Source organism: Phycodurus eques, chromosome 20 (assembly GCF_024500275.1).
Source record: "Phycodurus eques isolate BA_2022a chromosome 20, UOR_Pequ_1.1, whole genome shotgun sequence".
NCBI lineage: Eukaryota > Metazoa > Chordata > Actinopteri > Syngnathiformes > Syngnathidae > Phycodurus > Phycodurus eques.
In genome coordinates, this window is record NC_084544.1 from 8,669,815 (window position 1) to 8,675,814 (window position 6,000).

General features: G+C 37.2%; 1 protein-coding gene across 1 annotated transcript in view; it reads right to left on the minus strand.

Annotated features, from left to right (window-relative positions):
* The window catches only part of trps1 (trichorhinophalangeal syndrome I), a 171,739-nt gene extending 168,423 nt beyond the window's left edge, over positions 1–3,316 (minus strand). Inside the window, exon 1 of the mRNA XM_061664806.1 lies at positions 3,304–3,316. The gene's annotated coding sequence lies outside the window, so the exon portion shown is untranslated. The remainder of the gene's footprint in view (positions 1–3,303) is intronic.
* Between the last annotated feature and the right edge of the window lie 2,684 nt (positions 3,317–6,000).

Consider the following 6,000-nt stretch of genomic DNA (forward strand, 5'->3'; position numbering starts at 1 on the left):
TCGTTTTCTAGTTGACTGAGTAAGTAAACTACTATGTGCCGTAAGAAAGTTATTTATCCATCTGGGGTCTATTGTTCAGTCATCGTTCACGCCGAAACCGACCCTTCCGCCACACCACACTCAGTAGGCCTGCTTTTACATTTTCCATCAATGTTTATATCTATTTTTTTAACGTATTTTCTTATTTTGTAGTTTTCACCAGGATTTTCTGTGTTTATTTATATAGCACACTTACAATGTCCACAGTCGCACAAAGTGCTGCATGGTTATGGAAAAAAAAAAAAAAAAAAAAAAATATATATATATATATATATATATATATATATAAACCATACCATTCATATACACATGAATGTAGTGCTATCAAGAAAAATATAAAAAGCGTACCGCAATGAAGCACTTCAAAATAAATTAAATAAAACCATATTGGAAAATCAAAATGTCATTGGCAGTTTTGCACAAGGCCACTTGAATATGGATTACGGAAGAAATAGGAGGGAGGCCTGTTGACTGTTTCGACATTATTTTATGAAAAATAATCATCAACTTGCCTATGCTATTTTCAATATCATACAAGGTGTCATGAACGGAACAGAGAATAGGACCCAGAAATGCACAACTCCAAAACAAATGGACAGTTTAAAAAAAGAGAGGTTTAATATACGGCAAAGGTCGAATCACAGGCAGGCAATCAAAAAAGGCAACAGTCTCCAAAAACGTGAGGCAAAAAGGCGAGGTCGATAATCGGAAAGGGGTCTAGTCTTACTGTGAGTCTGTGACGTGGAAACAAGGAATGCTGGAAGGTACAACGAACTGGCGACGAGAAAGAATGAGATACGAGGTTAAATGCAAGGGGTAATTAGGGTGAACGAGGCACAGGTGGTGACGAGCTCTCAGGAGCAGGTGTGTACGAGACAGGGGGAAGACAACAACCGGAACACACACCCATGACACAAAGTGGTGTTGACCAAAACTTTTTTTGATAAACCTTTCCTTTTCCAAGCTGCAGTTCAACTCCAAGTCGGGGGTGTCGCTACGCCTGGTATCGGCTAGGACACCACAGGGTGGAGTTTCCTCTGCATTTTTTTGGGGCCATTTCCGGTAGCCGTTTTTACTTTCCTTTCAGTAACAAGGAACAAAACAACAATGGTGACCGTGCAACAGTGTCTGCTAGAACAAATGGACCAAGATGACCAGATGATACGTTTAATTATGCTGCAAAATCGATCGAGAAGGCGGCGGCGTAGATGGTATGTAGAACCAAGGGGCACGCTGACTACGTCATCACAGCATGTGACTAAAACGGACCCATCACGAGAGATGATCTCCGCGGCGTTCGATGCGCAGCAACAATATTTGCCGCGCGCGCGTCAAACTACGCAGAGGGTTTGGCAATTCGAGGCAATTCGGCGCTCACGTGATGCAATGCGGCCGTTGTCGGACGTGCGACCGCGGGAGTGTAAAGAGGCCTTTGGACAATCAGTCAAGCTCTTTACGCGTGTTACGTCTGTGTACCGCTAATCTAATCAAAATAAAGGTGGCTTATTGTAGGCCGTTGAGTTGTTCATTTTAAACCACAGAGCCTTTGGGCTGTCCTCTAGGCATTGCAGCAGGAGTAAGAAAACCCTGGGTTTTCTAGTGTTAAAACTCTCCTGTGAATGTCCTTTCTCTTGCATGTTGAAGTGTTGCACCAATGTGAGCAAGTCACTTTAAATGCTCCTTATTCGGCCTCTTTTAAACCCAAAAGCGCTCAAGACAAAATTGAATAGACAGGTACTTACATGTTAGTGCTTGTTAGCATGCCGGATGTGCAGTGGCAATGTAATACAGTCGGATCTTCCATCACAAGCACTGGATACGATCAGCAACATGCAGACGGCCACCACGGAGAATTATTATTGATGGAAATGAGCCATTATGTATGAGCACGCTCAACCTTCATTTTCATTCGTCCCGGAAAGCTTGTATAAGATCAGTGTGATCACTTTCACACACACGGGAAAAAATGTACGTTCGGCTACGTACACTCAACGGCTACAATTTTGTACACCAGCATTATCTCAGGAAAGTTAATTGAAAAATGTGCCCTTTACAAAAACTCGTGCACACACTGTAGTAGTCTCGCCACGCTGCACTATTTGCATATCTGTTGTTGACCAATACTGGCCACTCATGCCAGAGTAGCATCTGGACACTAACTGAGGAGTATCTGCAACATTTGCACAATCGACATTGTCCCAGATTATCGCGCTACTCGTCACTTTAAACTGCATACACTCCTTGAAGTCTCGGCGCCCTTTGCACAATGGTCAATGCACCGGACTATTGCGAGATTAGTCATTCGAACTGCTCTAAGTGCTTGAGGCTTTTTGCACAATTGTCAAAAAAATTATAATAATAAATTTGTACCGGCATTACCAGATAACGAGCAACCCTTTATTGCTCAGTGACTGTTTTTCTCAATGTCTTTATGTCTCAAAAGTGTTCTCTGTCAATTGACTGTCTGTTGTCGTACGAGAGCGGCTCCAACTACCGGAGACAAATTCCTTGTGTTTTTTGGACATACTTGGCAAATAAAGATGATTCTGATTCTGATTTTGTTTGGTTGCAGCTAGTGAGCTAATTAGTAGTTAGCTACCTAGTTTGTTTCTTTGCGGTTAGTTAGGTTGTGACATGGCTAGTTCGCTTATTTGTCTGTTTGTTAGCAGCTAAGCTAATTGGTTATCTCGTACATTCAGGGAGTTAGTTAGCCTGTTAGATAGCTAGTTCGTTTGTTCATCTTTTTGTTGGCAGTTAGTTAGCCAATCCTTTCATTCGGCGTGTGAGTTTGCAGCTAGTTACTTAGCTAATTAGTTAATTAGTTAGAGGGCGACAATATTAGAGAGTGACACATTTAGCTGGCTATGCTTGCTAGTGCTGCGAATAGTAACTCATCCACTTACTGTATATACTGTAGTTCAGTGATTCTCAACCAGTGTGCCGGGAGGGCACATGAGTGCTCTTCATGTGTGCCGTGGGAAATTATAAAATGTTATGTAATTGCTCAAAAAATTATTTATTTACAAAAAAGAATGTATCTTCTTCATCTATTTATTCCAGTAAGGCATAGTGACAGACAGAACAAATAAATGCTATTCTATTAGATGGCCTGGTACATACGGTAATTAATGTATCCACTTTTTGTGACATATTTGTTTGTTGGTGTGCCGTGAGATTTTTCAATTGTAAAATGTGTGCCTTGGCTCCACAAAGGTTGGAAATCACTGCTGTAGTTATACAGTACAAATAGCCTACAATGCTTACCTAGCCGAAGACTGAGGTGGTGTTAATTTTTCCGGGATTCAGCCGACTATGCGGACAACTGCATAGCTTCATCCAGAGCTTGCATTGAACCGGGAAGATTCTGGGTCCTGGTAAAAGAACAAAATAATTTCTCAGTAAGTGCAATCTTAAAAAAAAGTACAGTATTAATAACATGAATGTTTGATGTTATGTGAAGTAAAGTAATGTCACACGTCGTGTTTCTGTGCTATGTTCCACCGCGAAGAAGCAGACACAGGAAGTAAAGCAGAACATCTTGTTCAGGGAATGACAAATAAAGGGAAGGGCTATTAGGTTAATTGTGTCTCCGAGGCTGCATTTGTTCTTTTTTTTTAAATGCTTTTATTTATTTTGAACGAGTCCGCCTGTTTGCTACTGACACCATGATACGAGAGGGATGATTTAAGCAGACGCAAAATTAAACTATGGCCTTAAATCACCTCATCTGACAGCACAATTGTAACCAAAAAAAAAAAAAAAAAAAAAGGCAAAATAAACAAGCATGTTCACACAAGAATTTTTTTGGGTTGTAATTACAGTAAAAACAGACTTATTTTAAAATCTTATGGCTGGAAAATACATAGGAACATAACATTATTTAGACATTTATACAATTTCTAACAACAGATTTTGATCTTCTTGATCTGAATATTTTTTTAATTTAAATATTATATATTTAACATTTTTTATATTTTACTTATTTTACCTTATTTTTTCAATGTTTATTTTAAATCTTTTTTTATTTTATTACTTTTTATTTGTTGTATTATTTTCAATATAAAATACTGAAAATTAATTCAAACAAATACAGTAGGAATGTATATATTATATATAATAAATGTATACTGTACTTTTTTACTTTTATATATTATTTATATTGACTACATATCAAGTATATTAAATAAATAGTAATAGTAATATTAAAGTATATTATGTATACAGTATATGTAATATACCTTTATAATTGTTTAAATTATTATTAAATATTTCTAAACATTTTCTTATGTCAACTACAGACACACATACACACAAACACACACACACACACACAAACACACATACTTGCATAAAACAAATTCATCAGGGTTGTCACTTTCCGGATATTAAATGGGAGTGCAGTGTGTTGTGTAATAAGAAGTAAAAAGCACTCCTGAGACAATTTATCTAGCATAGTTAGCAATGATATCCACTCCATAAAGTCACAGCTAAAATAAAAGAGACATTTCAAACACTTAACTAATCAACAGTGAACATAATACGAGTCACTTTGTCTTCCGTAGACTTGTTGTGTGCATTCAAACACTAACAGGAGCGCATTTGTCATTTACTATGTTTGCTAGTTTCTTTACTGTTAGTTGGTCAGTAAATTTTTTTCATTAAATCATTTGTTAAATTACTGTTTTGTTCATTTGCAGCAAATTAACTCCTTATTTTTCTCTTTGTTCTCAGGTAGTTTGCGAGTTTATTCATTTATTATTCAAAGCTATTTTTTTGTTTGTTACATATTTAGTTAACTTGTTCATTCGTCTCTGTTCATTTTTGGAGGTCGTTGGGTAGTTTTTTAAAATTGTATCTAGGTGTATAGTTAGTGAGTTCTTTCATTCATTTGTTTGTTTGAAGCTGGTTAGTTTGTAATTTAGTTTGCTACTTTGTTCATTCGTCCGTAGCCAGTTAGCTACAGTGAAACCCTGTTTATCGCGAGAGATACGTACCAGACCTCCCCACAATGGGTTAAAATCTGTGATATCGAGCTTCACACGAAGAAACACACATTTTAATGTATTCCTTAACACCTGTTCTCACTGGCTTGCTGTCAAAAAATAGAGCATCGTATAATATCACTTTGAGGAAACAAAAAGAAGACTCTTTTGCTGGCACAGCTCTCCAAATAAGAGGCAGTGTGCATGCTTCAAGCTGTTCATTTGTCACTCCTATTTGAAGTTCAAGATAAAACTGACACATAAAACAAAAGAGAATTTAACATTCATCATCAAAATGTTCAACCAAACCATATAATACCAAAAGTCTGCTTGGTTAAATGCTTACATATAATGCTATTCCATTCATTGTTCATTTTGTTTTGTTTCCAGCGAGTTAGTTATAAGATTAATTTGCTTGTTAGTTTTTTGGGTTGTTTTTTTTTTGTTTGCAGCTAGCTAGGTAGCTTATTAAGTCATTCTTTTGCAGCAAAAAAAAAGATTGTTATTTTATTTGATGCTTTGTTAATTTGTCCGCAGCTAGTTGACTATAGTAGCTGCTTACCAAACAAGTTAGCTTGTTAGTGTTCAAGCATCAGTTTGTTCACAGTAGTTTTTTATTTGTTCTTTCGGTCGTCTGTTCCTTAGTTCAACCCTTTGTGTCTTTGTTTGTTCATTCCTTTGTTCCTTTTGTTGTTTGTTCCCTCAGTATTTGTTTTTTAAATAACAAAAATTTGGAAAGTGGTGTCACAAGAAGAGGAAGAAGCCATTGGATTTTGGTGCAGATCTGGATTAATGTGCAATTTGAGAAATGTATTTTCACTTTTATGGCGACTACATGGGGCCAGTTATCCACCAAATCCAGCACTTTGCACTTAAGAGCATTAGCAACACCTACAGGACTGGAGCGGAACTACATTACACTGCATCATGATTTGTTTTCTCGATCAAACATAACGCTTGTTTGGCCGAGGTGGAGGTC